This window comes from Symsagittifera roscoffensis, chromosome 6, assembly GCF_963678635.1.
Source record: "Symsagittifera roscoffensis chromosome 6, txSymRosc1.1, whole genome shotgun sequence".
Lineage (NCBI taxonomy): Eukaryota > Metazoa > Xenacoelomorpha > Acoela > Convolutidae > Symsagittifera > Symsagittifera roscoffensis.
In genome coordinates, this window is record NC_087067.1 from 16,983,868 (window position 1) to 17,000,885 (window position 17,018).

The 17,018-nt window shown below is 33.5% G+C and overlaps 1 protein-coding gene across 1 annotated transcript in view; it reads right to left on the reverse strand.

Annotated features, from left to right (window-relative positions):
• Window positions 1-17,018, reverse strand: part of LOC134847741 (nucleoside diphosphate kinase homolog 5-like) — a 98,769-nt gene that overhangs the window by 51,209 nt on the left and 30,542 nt on the right. The gene's annotated exons all lie outside the window — the stretch shown is intronic.

A 17,018-nucleotide genomic window follows, 5' to 3' on the forward strand; every position in this document is an offset into this window, starting at 1 on the left:
TAGTTTTTGTATCTGGCATACTACAGTTGAACAAGAAAACTTAAGTAATTGCCAGGTTTTACTAAAGAAAGAGTTAGAAAAATCAAACAGACTCGATATAAGAAAAAAAAATTTATCAGGTCAAATTAGATGCTGAGATAAGCTTACGATGAACACAATTTTTCACTTTTCAAATTATCAATTTCTATGCCTCCGATATGTCAGATCAAACAGTTCGTTACCAACAGACTTTAACTTCCCAAAAGATTTCAAAAATACAAAAATCTCAAATGAAAAAAAAAGCTAGTGATTATGCTTTTATCTTAACTATTAAAACAGCCGTTTCAAAATAACACTGGAGACAAATTCCAAACGGTTGCTATTTCTTTTTGCAAAACAATGAATTTCATCGAGCTCCAATTTCCTGCTTGATCTTTGCTGCAAGTCGTTATCTCTGTTCAGATGTAAAATTGATTAATTTTTTTTGGCAAACTTTGGAAAAATTGAAAGCGTGATGTTTGAGAAAAAAACCTTTTTTTAAAATTGCGTTCGCTGCTTTTAAATATCAAAAAACTTGTTTGTGTTTTTTTCTTGAGAATGCGCCTGATTGTTTCCTTTGAAATTCAGTAAGCGAAGCGTTCGAACAAAAAGTTGTCCCTCACTGCAAGCTTCAAGAAACATACTACAGATTATAGATTGGCATGAAAATTTCGTATAAACCAATTTTGTAAAACTTCAGCATGTCGCTGCGGTTATTAGTGGTGCTCAAATTGATCAACGTCATGGAAAACTTATTTGCAAACTTTTGTGTAATGGGAAACCAGGAAGATCAAAATTCCTCTTTCTGATACCAACTAACAAGGATATGTTAGACTTCATCAAGAAGGCAGGATAACCGGTATCCGGTAAAAATAATTTAAATTGAACAAAAACTGAAGCTGAAGACTACAGTGCAGATATTTCAAGTCTACCAGGATATTCGGTATCCGGTACTACAAACTATATTGAAAAGGCAAGTCAAAGACAGAACAAAAAACAGTTTGCAAGCCCAAATACTCGGTATTCGGTCGAACAAAAAACGTACAGTAACTGTTCAGAGACTATCTAGAAGATCTCTTAACTATTTACAACCAGTATCTCGTGTCAACAAAAAAAACGACCTCGACTTGTTGTTTTCGATAAATATGATATAGTTGATGTTGATGTTGTTTATGAAACTAAGTGTTACATTTCTAAAAAAAAACAATTCAATCCAAATTACAATAATAGGAACTTTTTTCAAAAAAGTTGACTGCCGTTTGGTTTTGACGAAGAAAATTTTTACAAAATTCAAGGAACCGAATTGAACTATGAAACCAAAAAACCAAGGCGATCTTCACAAGAGAAGATTTGGGTACAAGTGATAAATTGGCATTGACTTACAGAACTTGCGCTTCTGAAAAATTCAAGCAAAACCCAATTAAAATGAGATGAAAAACACGATTTTGAAAAATTTTACAACCAACACATACAATAGAAAACATCAGCGTTTGGTGGTTGTCGCTCCCCCAGCATCAACAGTTTATCTCAAGCATAAAATTCATGGACTGCTACTAATGGTCTAAACTGTTATCCCAATGGGTTTCTCAAGAAAAAGACGGAATACGGACTGCTCTAAGTTGTCCTGGATCAAAATCTGCCGTTTGTTTGTTATGATCAAAACGGAAAATTCCTAGCTACCAAGTGGAACTAGTCACAGCAAAGTACTATCACAAGAAAGCTGCAAAGTCAATGAATCTGGCAGAAAACTTTTCTCAAGGCGAAGTGTACTCAAAAGGACTATCCACAATCAAATTCGGAACAAATAATTACGAGACTGGTCATACAATTTGCGAATGCAATCCTTCAAATGGGGGAGAGTGTGGATTTCTCATTTCAATTCCCAACTTTACATGAATGTTCAATTTGTTAATTACTTGGAAAACAAGACAAAAATGATCATGTGGATTGGTGTTTCGTTAAAAAAGAAAAAAACTCCTTGTTCAGAGTTCAAACAGTGGTTTATTAGGTGATTCAACGAAAAATAAAACATCTCGATATGCATTTCGAACAAATTTCTTTGCATTTCTGTGAAAATATTCAGCCCCCGCAAATTATTCAATGCAGCAAAGCAACACGATAGGAACAGATTCTGCAGAATTACATAAATAATATCAAAAACTAGTAACAAAGAAGATCTTCCGCAGTGTGACACAGTTGCAAACAAAGTTTTGCAAACAAACTTGAATGATGATTAATATAAGTAGGAGTAAAATTTCTTGTAGACCTGAATTATAACCCTATAAAACAATCAAGGAAACAAAATTACTTGGTGTCTTGTTTTAATATTCCCAAAAATTTTGATTAAAAGTTGAGTTCTCAGATTTAAAATCATTGAGGATTAATTTCACTCAGTAAAATTCTGAGGGCCAAGTCTTTAATACTGTTAGTCTATGTTCTCACTAATTTTTTTTCGTATGGCTCGTCATACTAGTTTATTTGAAAACCATTAGTAGCTACCAAGAATTAATAAGTGCAGGATTAAAAAAATCAAACAGACTCAATACATTACCCTTTTTAGATGGTGAGATATACTTACCATGCCTACAACTAAAACTGCTCTGTCTTAAAGTTATCGATTTGTTGCTTCCGATATGTCAGATCAATACAATTTGTAAATTTGTTACCAACATACTCCATTTTCTCCAAAAGAAATCGAAAACTTGTTGAGAAGTATAAAAATCTCAATTGAAAAAAATTCTAGTGAACTTCCATTAATTTCAAATGTTACAAACAGCCGTTTTATTAAACCACCTCAAACAAAATCGCAAGATGGTAATTGAATCTCATTACAAAACTGTAGTTTTCATCAAGCTCCAGATACGCGTTTCCATTTTGCTGCAAACCGTTACCTCTGTTAACTAAAAAATGTTTATTTTTTGCAAGCAAAAAAAAATCGGTGCTCAATGCGTGGGAAAAACCTTGTTTATAAGTTCGCGTACGCTGTTTTTAAAAATCGAGAAAACCTGTGGTTTTCATTTCTCGAGAATGCGCCCGAAGGTTTGTTTTGTAATTTAGAGGGTGGAACATACGAACACCTATTTTTTTGTCCCTCATTACAACCTTCAAGGAACATATCACAGGTTGACAATTCGCCCGGCATCCTGTAAAGTAGTCTAAAATTAAGGAAACTGCTAAAACAGAAAACAGATAATTCAAGCGTACCAGGATACGCTGCTTCCGGTACTAAAAAATGTATTTAAACCACAATTCAAAGACAACAAGAAACAATTTGCGGATCAGGGTACTCAGTATCCGGTCGATTAAAAAAAGTACAGACTATCTAGATCGTAATGATTTACAACCATATTTGTGTGACATTAATTAGGATTCGATGATGAATGTTCAAATTGTGAATTACATGGAAAACAAGACAAAGGTCATGATGTGGTTTGGTGTTTTTTAGAAAAGAGAAAAACTCCTTATTCGGAGTTCAGACAGTGGTGTATTAGGTGATTCAACGAAAAATAAAACATCTCGATATGCAAGTCGAACGAACTTCTTTGCATATCTGTGAATGTGTTCCTCACCCCACAGATTATTCATTGCAGCAAAGCAACACAATAGGAACAGACTCTACAGAATTACAAAATCTATTATCAGAGTTTTCTTTTACGAATAAGTCCGTTTTGCCCCCACAGTCAATTTGAAGCAATCTATGGAACCAAAAAAATTCTGGCCTTGGAAAACATTCCAAATCTCAACCATTGCAGCTCCCTGACTCAGGGTTTTACCGATGTGCATTTTTCGGCTGTTGTTCATTTCGACGGAAACTACAGACATGGATCTCTGCAATCAGGTCATAGACTTCTATGATTACACCAACTTTTCCAAATTTAACCAAAATTTCATTGAAAAAAGAAACAGATAACCTGGTTTTTCGAAAAAATTGAGAGTAAAATCTCAGCTAACAACGACAATTTAATTCTCAGATCTAAATCACTAGTTTGAAAATGGATCACCAAGTAGTTACACAAACTTTATGCTTTCTGAAAATTATTCAAAAGGACAAAAAACGTGTTGATCAGAACGAACTCAATAACTTGGATTATCAGAAAAACTTCTGAGAAAATGCATTCACAGCGGCAACGATTTGAATCTGAGTTTTGTTTAAAAAAATATTTTGGTTCTGGAACATCTTCAAAGGATCTCAATGGAAAATGATTTTTCGGATTTTCGAAAATTTCAGAAACCTCAAAGCTAAATTTTTCAGGGTTTGCCCAATTTTTGTTCTCGATGTACCTCAAAGAAGTTAAATAACTCAATCAAGCAAATAAAGTGGGCGAGACTGTTTATCACCCGAATGATAAGTTTTCTAATCAATTTCGAAAGTTTTTTTTTCAAGTTACTTCCAAATATATTCACAACAGACTCCGAACAATTACTAATGACTTTTTTAATAAAAAAACAATGTGACTGAAGGATACATAATATGAAACTTACTTCGCTAAAACCAAACTGAAATTGAAAAGCTCGCCTAATCAAACGGCCTTACATATCGGCTATGGAAGACTTTCACTGACGAATTTTGTTCAACTTCAGCTAAAGTTTCCAATCATTCTGTTGAAGGTGGAAAACTCCGGAACAATTTTTATTTAGCAATAATCAAACTGCTCCAGAAATCTGAAAGTACCATAGCAGTAAAAGATTTTTGCCCGATTAGTCTCATGAATACCGACACAAAAACGTTTGCCATGTAGCCTGTTACAGAGTTAAAAAAGACTTTTGCAAAATTGTAAAAAAAAAACATCAGCATGCGTAAACTCCTGGAAGACAAATGCACACAGCAAATTGAATGTTGAAAAACAGATATTACTTCAAAAGGATTGGCTAACTGAGGTTCATGTGCAGTAAAAATAGACTTGTCTAAAGCATTTGACGGAGTTGAGAGACCACTAATCATCAAAATTTTGAAAAGGTTGAAGCTTGATGGGTTTTCCGTTAGAATTATTGAAACTTTGTATTTACACTAAAATGCAGTAAATGATATAATTAGTTTCTAATCAGCCAGCTTCAAAACTCATTGCGGTGTGCGACGAGGTTGTCCTCTTTCCGCCTTTTTGTTTATATTTTTAATCGAACGCCTTCATCAAGCAATTGAGTCTCTAGAAAAAATTGAAGGTTTGGGGTTATTGTGTCCCAAACTAGTTTCATATGCAGACGACATAACTTGCCTTATCAAAATCCGATGTATGGACCGGTTGTTCAGCTTAATCAGAAATTTTTGCAGTCATACTCAAATGATGATTAATACAAGTAAGAATTAAGTGCTTTCTATACCTGATTTATAACCCTATATAACCTTCAAGGAAACAAAATTAATTGGTGCCTTGTTTTATATTTCCCAAAAATTCAAAAATTTTGATTTAAAATTGAGTTCTCAATTAAAAAACGTCGAGGTGTAATTTCACTTAAAAAATTCTGAGGGCCAAGTCAATAACACTGTTGGAAACCATTTGTAGCTGCCACGATTTTTTAAACGCAGGGTTGAAAAAAAAAATCAAACAGACTCAAAATGAGGAAGAAAAGTTTATATCACCCAATTTTAGATCGTAGTTTAGGCTTACCATGCCTACATTTCAAACTGTTCAGTCGTAAAACTATCAATTTTTTGCTTCCGGTACGTGAGATTAAAACAAATTGTTACCAGGATACTCTATTTTTCCAAAGCAATTGAAAGCTTGTTGAGAAATACAAAAATCCCAATTGAAATAATTTCTAGTGACTTTGCAATACTTTCAAACGTTTGAAACAGCCGTTTTTTTTATAACAGAGCGGACAAAATTGCGAGATGTTTAATATTTCTGCTTACAAAACTGTAGGGTTTAACAAGCTTCAATTTCACGCTTCCATTTTGCTGCAAACAGCTACCTCTGTTCAAGAACTGAATTATTTAATTTTACAATCAAAAACAAAAAAATTCTTTGCTTGATGTTTAGGAAAAATTTTTTGTTATAAATTTGCGTACGCTGTTCTTAGAGATCGAGAAAAGTGGTGGTTTTTATTTCTTGAGAATGTGCCCGAATGCTTCTTTTGTAATTTAATTTGCGAAACAGTCGAATCTTCTAAATTTTGTTTGTCCCTCGTTACAACCCTCAACAAACATATCACAGATTAACAATTTTTTTGTATCAACAATTTTTGCAGAGCTTAAGAACGTTGTTGTGGTTATTGGTGGCGCATACTCAAAATCATCGACGTCACGGAAAGTCAATATGCAATTTTTTGTGTCATGATAAGTATAGAAGATGCGAAACAAAATGGCTCCTTTTGATACAAACTACCAGGGATATGTTTGATTTTAGCAATAACCCAGGGTAATCGGTATCCGGTAAAAGTAATCTAAATTGATCCGTTCAGAGACTATCTAGCTCGTAATAATTTACAACCAGTTTTTGAGTCAATAATTAGGAAACTAACTCGATGATTTGTTTTCGATAAAATTGATGTCTTTGATGTAATGTTGATTATGATACTTTTATTTAAGTAAACATAATTTATAATTCTGAAACAAAAAAATCTAAATTATGTGCAATATAGTTGAAGTTTTTGACTTCTGATTTCTGCAATTTGAAAAATAAAATCATTTTTTTTACAAATGTATATACGGGTGTAGGGTTTTTTTTGCCCCCACTAGTAAAACTGAGCTTTGATTCAACAACAATTGACGGAAACTCAGCAATCAAATAACGATGAAGTGCTGATTGAAACGGAGACAAAATTCAGAAATGCGCCAACACTAAACAAATCGATTGAAGAAACAAAACAAATTCGAATAATCAAAACCACCTCCCCCCTCACAAAAGAAAGAAGCATGTCGAAGTTGAGCTTTCGATATACTGAAACAATTCTCTCAACAATGTAACAGAAGATGACAATCTGAAAAACGAAAACTTTGACAAAAGAGGACCCCAAACTGCTGAAACTGACAATCCTTGCTCATCCGGAAGCAGAGCAACTCTTAACCATAATCGAAAGCTAAGGAATCATTTTACTTACCAGGACGCTGTTTCCCATGGAATTTTCTTTAATGTCTCATATAATCGAGAAGAATTACAGTAAATTAGCCAAAATCAAATTGCTTAATTCGATTTTTGTTTGCAACGATATCGAGGCAAATTATTTCTCCAAAGACCGGCAGACATCATTTATAGCTCTATAATCTAAAAAGAGACCTGTACAGTAACTAAACTTTAACGTGTCAGTATGTTTTTACAGGCAGACTTTTTTTAGCAATTAAAAAACAATATGGAGAACAGGAGAAAAAGCTGACGGACTGGTCTTCTAAACCGAGAATGGATGGCTTTAGGTTGTGAGAAGGTCTAGAACTCTCGTTTCACATACCTTCACTACATGAATCTCAAAATTGCAAGATCTCTAGACGCCAAGAAAAATGTCATCGCGATTATTGGCGCAACATAACATATCAACAAACCAATAATCAGTCTCCGAAAAAAACTAGCGCCAATATTGCCAGCGACAAGAATGACGAAACAACGAAACAACAACTGAAAAGGTTAAAGAAATGAAGGTCGGCGGTATATCACTATCAAAAATTTTGGAGAAGGAAAGTAAAACAAACATTGCAGCAACCACAAGCGAAGAAAAACTAAAGGGTGAGTATCTCAACAATCAAGTCGTAGGTTTTCATTCCCATTCTGCCAGGAAAAAAATAATTTATCGTAAAAAACAAATGTTAATATTCTTCCGACGGATGAATGCTTACAAAATAAGAGCATGAAATTTCGCCAACCTCTTTGTCAATTTTACCACTCTTGAAGGGCCTAAAACAAAATTCAAAAAATCCGGAGAAGACTTGGTTGGAGGGAAAGTTTAGCGTTTTTTACTATGTGCGAAAAAACCAAATATTTTTTTCAGTTTTTTTTGGAAGTGCAAATCCAGCTAAATTACACTCATTTATCAAAACCTAACAAATACCAAAAAAATTGTCCAATTTCATTTTGTGCATCCAACAAGCAAAAACATTAAACCTTACAAATATACATCTGAGTTTACTGAATGAATACGATGTTTCATTTGATTTCATACCGGGCTGAAATAACGCTGGTAGTTTTTCTAACATTATGATCATCAAACATGAGTCCTGCAAAAATAATTCGTTCAAGTACAGGTTTTCAAATAATTAGTTTTGTCAAATTTGATTGGCTTGTTATCAACTTTAATGCTAGCCCTAACCCCTTCCCAGCCATTTTAATTTCTTCAAAAATAAGCATACGATTTTAAAACAGGGTATGACTCTATGCAAAGCACTCAAATATCAATCACTCATCATTTGGTCTTTCACATTTTCGTTGAGCCATCAAAATTTTATCAGCGCGAACCTCGTTACTGGAAATTAAACGATAAAACTTTAACAAACAATGCCATTTCAATTTGTACGGATCTATAAAACTATTTTGAAATTGAAATATCAAATAGAATAAAAAACGTGTAGATCAAAAAGGACTCACTCATTTGATATAACTAGACTAATTTTTGCATTCACAACGGAAAATCTCCGAATCCTAAATTATTTGGAAATTAACATTTGTTGCTGGAATATCTTCAAAAGACCTCAAAAGAAAATCATTTCAGCTATGTTTTCGAGGGTGTGCCCAAATTTTGTAGTCAATGGACCTCAAACAACACAATTAACTCAATCAAACAAAATCAAATGGAAAAGAACGTTTATCATACGGATGAAGATATTCTTAATCAATTGCCGAAGTATTTTTCAAATGTTTTTTCAGGAAGTTCAACAACAAACTCCGAATATTTACTGATGAATTTTTTTTGAACAAAAAACTAGAAAAAAATGTAGTACGAGAGATATTGAGATAAATGTTTTTTTATCAGCCAGTTTCAAAATTCATCGTGGTGGGCGACGAGGTTGCCCTCTTTCCGCATTTTTGCCTATACTTTTTTATCGAATCCCTTCTTGAAGCTTACGACACAACTTGTCTTATCAAATCTGGTGTATTGACAGGTTGTTTCGCTTAATCGGAATTTTTAGCAAAAAAATTGTTTGCAAATGATGATTAGTTTAAATAAGAGTCAAGTGTTTTCCATACCTGATTTATCACTCTAAAACATAGCAAAGGTTGGTATCACTTTTACAAAAGATGATGACCTTCTCCGCTAACTCTTCTCGCGCTAACCTATAATCAAACTAACCAGTTTTCGATTCAGATGGCACGAATCCTTTATTAATTGAAAATTATTGAAAAGAGAGGGAGAAAATGACTACCGACCAATTATTGATACAGAAGTTTCGAATGCGGATAAGAACGGCTTATAAAGATTTTTCTTGGACCAGTCGGACGTACTTTGGGCTTTAATCAGTAGTTTATTGATAAGGATAATGATACTTTAATTGAAGTCTTCATTTTCAACCTTTCCAATTTGAAAACTCGTGCTAGTTTTTTTTCTTGCATTTATAAGAATTGTTGCCTAAAACAAGAAATGCAATATGGTGCAAAACATTTGACCAATGTGTTCAATGAACAGTGATGCTAAAACCTTTTCTCATGTGGCATATATACGCTTAAAAGAGTTCGCTCTTCTTCCTCATCTCGTGAAAAAAAATTCCAGAGGAAAAATAGCGGTCGCCCAGCCACCCCCTCCCCTCAGCACGCTACTGATTCCACAGAACAGATTGATTCTTGCAAACGATGTCAAAATGTCTGATAGACGTTATTTTTTTTGTTTTGTTTTGCAAAGTCTTCATAAAGACAATATAGGCTATAGACAAAACAGCTCAAACTTGTGATAACATTATGACACTGTATAACCCTGATAACTCCTATTGTCCTATTGCATATTTTAGTCTTGTTCCCGAATCTGGAAGATAAGCCCTTTGAAGTTTAGTCGTTCTATGCTTTCAGAATCAGTTAAAAAAAAGAATAGACACCCTTTTCAGTGTGTCAAAATAGTTTAGATTGTTGTTGATAATCTTTTATTGTCATTGAAACATTCAATTTTATCAAATATGGTATGGATAATTATTTAATTTGGGCGGACTTTACAAACACAATCAGAAAGAGAAAAAAAGCGATCTAGAACGCCGAGGAAAAAACGCAACTCATTAAATCAGGAACCTATGAACAGTGGGAGTTATTTCAATCTTCCAGAGCAAGTATCACTCGCCTCATTTTTTAAGCATTGTAATATGTCCTTTCAGTTTATATAATCACGGGGCAAAAATTTGCTACCTTTTGATTTGAAGCAAAAGAATATCTAGTTTTAGATGTGTTCTTGCTGTAGAAAGATTCTGATTTTCAGGACTCGATTTAGTCGTTTGAGAAACCTATGAGCGCGACTTACTCCTTATTTAGAGGAAAAATAACCCACAGAAGTAGAAAAAAATTATTTGTTCTGGCATCAATAGACTGTCGTATTGTTTTCACAATATTAAGATTAACATGTCTTGGCCACTTATACCAGAAGGTTGGACGAAAATTCGAGACAACTTAACTACTTTAGAATCCTGTGCTTGGATTGAAACAGCTGTTTTTTGTCTGTCGCTTTTTCGTTGGATAAGAAAAAAATCTCATCAGTTTCCGAAAAAACTAATTTAGGCCCATAAATTTGATTTTCTTGTTCTTTGCGAGCGTGATTCCATCGCAAAAACACCCGAAGTTAGTTATGATTTACTGGCTATTTTACTCCTTCAAAGCATGATTTCTCATTTATCTGTCTAAGCCTTTCAAAAAAATTTTTATTTATCCTTATATCTTAAATTCTTGCATTAAAAACAAAAAAGACGTGTAGAAAAGTAATTTGAAGAATGTACAAAATGAATAACAAAATGGGACGAGTCATACTTTGTTAATATAATTTGGCTGTTACAGTTCACGTTTATTGTTATATTCCCCCTCACTGAAGTCTAAAGACCCTATAAAAATTGTCCAACACTTTAAGGATTAATTTGATGATTGATAATATTCCAATTTTGTACCTTGAAACGAATAATTGGGGGGGGGGGGTTGTTAATTGTTATCAAAGTCTCCCAGTTTTACCATCGATGTCTCCCAACTTTACGTATACTTAATTTCCTTGAGTTGTTTGCGAGAGTTATTCCACCGCAAAAACACCTCTGAAATTAATTATGATTTACAGGCAATTTACACCTTCAAAGCATATTTTCTCAAGCTTTGATCTGTTTAGCTCTTTCAAAAATAGTTTTATCAGGCATTATATTTAAACTACTTTCATTGAAAATAAAAAGTTTGGAGAAAAGTAAATTAAAGAAACTACAAATTGAATAACAAAATGGGGTGAGTCCTGTTTTGTTTATATATTTTGCCTGTTATAATTCAGGTTTTTTGTTATATTCCCCTTCCTTATGTTCCTTATTGAAAAAAATGCCCAACAACTATCACGAGGCCAAATTGTGCATTCTCTGCATTGTAAGCGGAATCCGCAACAGGCCAAAATCAGTTTTGTCGCGGAATCCGCAACTTTGCTACTTTTCTTTGATCTTCTATGCTGTTTTGGATTCCACAAACGAATACCTAAATCATTGTACCGCTCAAAATCGCCCCAAAATTATGCGAATTTGCGGATTCCGCAACAGTATTTGTGGAATCCAGGACAGTTTGTGGAATCCACAAACAAATGATAAAACAATTGTATCGTTAATTTGAGCTGTTGCGGAATCCGCAAATTGTAAGTGGAATCCGCAAATTGTAAGTGGAATTTGCATTTTGTTTGCGGATTCCATTTACATATATGTTTATATGTGGTAACGTTTTAATTTATATCTTTTATTTACTACAGGTGTTCACCAACAACCGTTCACCAACAAAACATGACGACATCTACCAGTCTCAATTCGATCTCAGCTTCGATCTGACCAACTTCGTCACCAACTTCGATTCCGATTCCTGTAACCGAGCTTCGATCCCGATTCCTGTAACCAAACTTCGATCCCAATTCCTGTTACCCAACTTCGATCCCAATTCCTGCCATCAATCTCAACTCCTGCAAAAGGAACAAATTGAACAAACTTATGAAGTAAACTCGCATTTAAATTAATCAGGTGTTTTCAGATATCGAGGCAAATTATTTCTCCAAATACCGGCAGACATCAATCATAGCTCTATAATCCAAAAAGAGACCTGTACTGTAACTGAACTTTAACGTGTCAGTATGTTTTTACAGGCAGAGTTTTTTTAGGAATTAAAATACAAAATGGAGAACAGGAGAAAAAGCTGACGGACTGGTCTTCTAAACCGAGAATGGATGACTTTAGGTTGTGAGAAGGTCTAGAACTCTCGTTTCACATACAAAATAAGAGCATGAAATTTCGCCAACCTCTTTGTCAGTTTTACCACTCTTGAAGGGCCTAAAACAAAATTCAAAAAAATCCGGAGAAGACTTGGCTGGAGGGAAAGTTTAGCGTTTTTTTTACTATTTGCGAAAAAACCAAATACTTTTTTTCCGTTTTTTGAAAGAGCCAATCCAACTAAATTACACTCATATATCAAAAACTGTCAAATACCAAAAAAAATTGTCCAATTTCATTTTGTGCATCCAACAAGCAAAAATATCAAACCCTGCAAATATACATCTGAGTTTACTGAATAAATACAAGGTTTCTTTTGCTTTCATACCGGGCTGAAATAACGCTGGTAGTTTTTCTATCATTATGTTCATCAAACGTGAATCCTGCAAAATAATTTTTTCAAGTACAGGTTTCCAAATAATTATTTTTGTCAAATTTGATTGGTTTGTTATCAATTTTTATGCTAACCCTAACCCCTTCCCAGCCATTTTAATTTCTTCAAAAATAAGCATAGGATTTTAAAACAGGGTATGACTCTATGCAAAGCACTCAAATATCAATCACTGATCATTTGCTCTTTCACATTTTTGTTGAGCCATCAAATTTTTATCAGCGCGAACCTCGTTACTGGAAATTAAACGATGAAACTTTAACAAACGATGCCATTTCAATTTGTACGGATCTATAAAACTAGTTTGAAATTGAAATATTAAATACAATAAAAAACGTGTAGATCAAAAAGGACTCACTCATTTGATATAACTAGACTAATTTTTGCATTCACAACGGAAAATCTCCGAATCCTAAATTATTTGGAAATAAACATTTGTTGCTGGAACATCTTCAAAAGACCTCAAAGGAAAAACATTTCAGCTATATTTTCGAGGGTGTGCCCAAGTTTTGTAGTCAATGGACCTCAAACAACACAATTAACTCAATCAAACAAAATCAAATGGAAAAGAACGTTTATCATACGGATGATATTCTTAATCAATTGCCGAAGTATTTTTCAAATGTTTTTTCTGGTAGTTCAACAACAAACTCCGAAATTTACTGATGACTTTTGATCGAACAAAAAACTAGAAAAAAGTATAGTAGTAAGAGAGATATTGAGATAAATGTTTTTTTTTTATCGGCCAGCTTCAAAATTCATCGCGGTGGGCGACGAGGTTGCCCTCTTTCCGCATTTTGCTTATACTTTTTTATCGAACCCCTTCTTCAAGCTTACCACACAACTTGACTTATCAAATCTGATGTTTTGACAGGTTGTTTCGCTTAATCGGAATTTTTAGCAAAAAAATTGTTTGCAAATGATGATTAGTGTAAATAAGAGTCAAGTGCTTTCCATACCTGATTTATCACTCTAAAGCATAGCAAAGGTTGGTATCAATTTTACAAAAGATGATGACCTTCTCCGCTAACTCTTCTCGCGCTAACATATAATCAAACCAACCAGTTTTCGATTCAGATGGCACGAATTCTTTTTTCATTGAAAATTATTGAAAAGAGAGGGAGAAAATGACTACCGACCATTTATTGATTCAGAAGTTTCGAATGCGGTTAAGAAAGGTTTATAGAGATTTTTCTTGGACCAGTCGGACTTACTTTGGGCTTACATCAGTAGTTTATTGATTAAGATAATGATACTTTAGTTGAAGTTTTCATTTTCAACCTTTCCAATTTCAAAACTCGTGCTAGTTTTTTTTCTTGCATTTATAAGAACTGTTGCCTAAACAAAAAATGCAATATGGCGCAAAAAATTTGACCAATGTGTCCAATGAACAGTGATGCTAAAACTTTTTCTCATGTGGCATATATACGCTTAAAAGAGTTCGCTCTTCTTCCTCATCTCGTTGTAAAAAAAATTCCAGAGGAAAAATAGCGGTCGCCCAGCCACCCCCTCCCCTCAGCACGCTACTGATTCCACAGAACAGATTGATTCTGGCAAACGATGTAAAAATGTCTGATAGACGTTACTTTTTTTTGCACAGTCTGCATAAAGACAATATAGGCTATAGACAAAACAGCTCAAACTTGTGATAACATTATGACACTATATAACCCTGATAACTCCTATTGTCCTATTGCATATTTTAGTCTTGTTCCCGAATCTGAAGATAAGTTCTTGGAAGTTTAGTCGTTCTATGCTTTCAGAATCAGTTAAAAAAAGAATAGACACCCTTTTCAGTGTGTCAAAATTGTTGTTGATAATCTTTTATTGTCATTGAAACATTCAATTTTATCAAATATGGTATGGATAATTATTTAATTTGGGCGGACTTTACAAACACAATCAAAAAGAGAAAAAAAGTGCTCTAGAACGCCGAGGAAAAAACGCAACTCTGAACAGTGGGAGTTTACTCAATCTTCCAGAGCAAGTATCACTCGCCTCATTTTTTAAGCATTGTAATATGTCCTTTCAGTTCATATAATCACGGGGCAAAAATTTGCTACTTTTTGATTTGAAGCAAAAGAATATCTAGTTTTAGATGTGTTCTTGCTGTAGAAAGATTCTGGTTTTCAGGGCTCGATTTAGTTGTTTGAGAAACCTATGAGCGTGACTTACTCCTTATTTAGAGGAAAAATAACCCACAGAAGAAAAAAATTATTTGTTCTGGCATCAATAGACGGTCGTATCGTTTTCACAATATTTAGATTAACATGTCTTGGCCGCTTATACCAGAGATTTGGACGAAAATTCGAGACAACTTAACTACTTTAGAATCCTGTGCTCGGATTGAAATAGCTGTTTTTGTCTGTCGCTTTTTAGTTGAATAAGAAAAATATCTCATCAGTTTCCGAAAGAACTAATTTGGGCCCATAAATATGATTTTCTTGTTCTTTGCGAGCGTGATTCCACCGCAAAAACACCTGAAGTTAGTTATGATTTACTGGCTATTTTACTCCTTCAAAGCATGATTTCTCCTTTATCTGTCTAGGCCTTTCAAAAAAAGTTTTATGTATGCTTATATCTTAAATTCTTGCATTAAAAACAAAAAAGACGTGAAGAAAAGTAATTTGAAGAATGTACAAAATGAATATTAAATTGGGGCGAGTCATACTTTGTTAATATAATTTGTCTGTTACAGTTCATGTTTATTGTTATATTCCCCCTCACTGAAGTCTAAAGTCCCTATAAAAAATGTCCAACAGTTTAAGGATTAATTTGATGATTGATAACATTCCATTTTTGTACCTTGAAACTAATAATTGGGGGGGGGGGGGTTGTTAATTGTTATCAAAGTCTCCCAGTTTTACCATCGATGTCTCCCAATTTTACGTATACTTAATTTCCTTGAGTTGTTTGCGAGAGTTATTCCACCGCAAAAACACCTCTGAAATTAATTATGATTTACAGGCAATTTACACCTTCAAAGCATGTTTTCTCAAGCTTTGATCTGTTTAACTCTTTCAAAAATAGTTTTATCAGGCAATATATCTAAACTACTTTCATTGAAAACAAAAGGCTGGGAGAAAAGTAAATTAAAGAAACTACAACATGAATAACAAAATGGGGTGAGTCCGGTTTTGTTAATATATTTTGGCTGTTATACTTCAGATTTATTGTTATATTCCCCTTCCTTATGTTCCTTATTAAAAAAAATGTCCAACACTTCGAAGGAATAATTTGATGACTGACAACATTCCAATTTTGGGGGGTTGTTAGTTGTTATCAATGTCTCCTAATTTCACCAAAATTTAATATATGCAAATCAAATTATCAAAATGGGATGATTTCGGTGTTGTTGACATAGTTGGGCTGTTAGATTTCAGGAATACTAGGGTGTAATGTACCTCGGGAGCTTTAAAAAGATCAGTGAACGTGAAAAATTTTTATTTAAAAAATACATGGAAAAAACAACGAAAAAATGCAAGCGTAACAAAATACGGCGAATTCAACAACGCTTTTGATTTCAAAGTTTGAAGATAATAATATTTTTAACTTGAAGGGGTTTTAAAATAAAATGGTTAGATCTCCAAAACTACGCGGTTTCAGATCTTGTTATTTTAAACTCAAGCCGAAAACCTAAAATGGCCGACAGCGTACGACAGCATTTTTCCATAATTTAATTGAATTTAAAAGAAAAATTTTGAAATAACATAAAAAATGTCAATTACAAAAACTGGTAGGTTCACGAGCTCTCTGGTGTGAAAAGTAGACACTTTAGATACTGGCCGAAAGATAAGAAATATTCAACATATTTTTGCTAACAATTTATCAGGCTGTTTGGCAATACCCTGCCAAATAAGTCAACACTTTCTTTATGATGTGTCTAGGATTTTAAAACATAATCCAATTATAAGGTGTTTACTTAAACGCACCAAGTTTAGGCGTAAGTAATCGATTATAACGGATTTTTATAATAATTTTTTGATAATTATAATTGATTATAATTACCAAAATTAGGTGTTTAAAGGATTTATAATTGATTGTAATCGTGATATTTTCCAAAAAATTATAATTTTTTAAAATTGATTATAGTTCAAAAAACCCTTAAAACCAATTATAATTGATTATAATCTCTTATTTTGCCAAAATTTTGTCAATTCGAAACTATATTCGGATTATATCTTATGAGTTATTATTTTTGTGTCAATAAGAAAAATGAAAGTTTTACCACGAAACAAAAGTTTCATAGAGATCCTTTCATTTGAGTGGAAAGGTTCCCGCGGT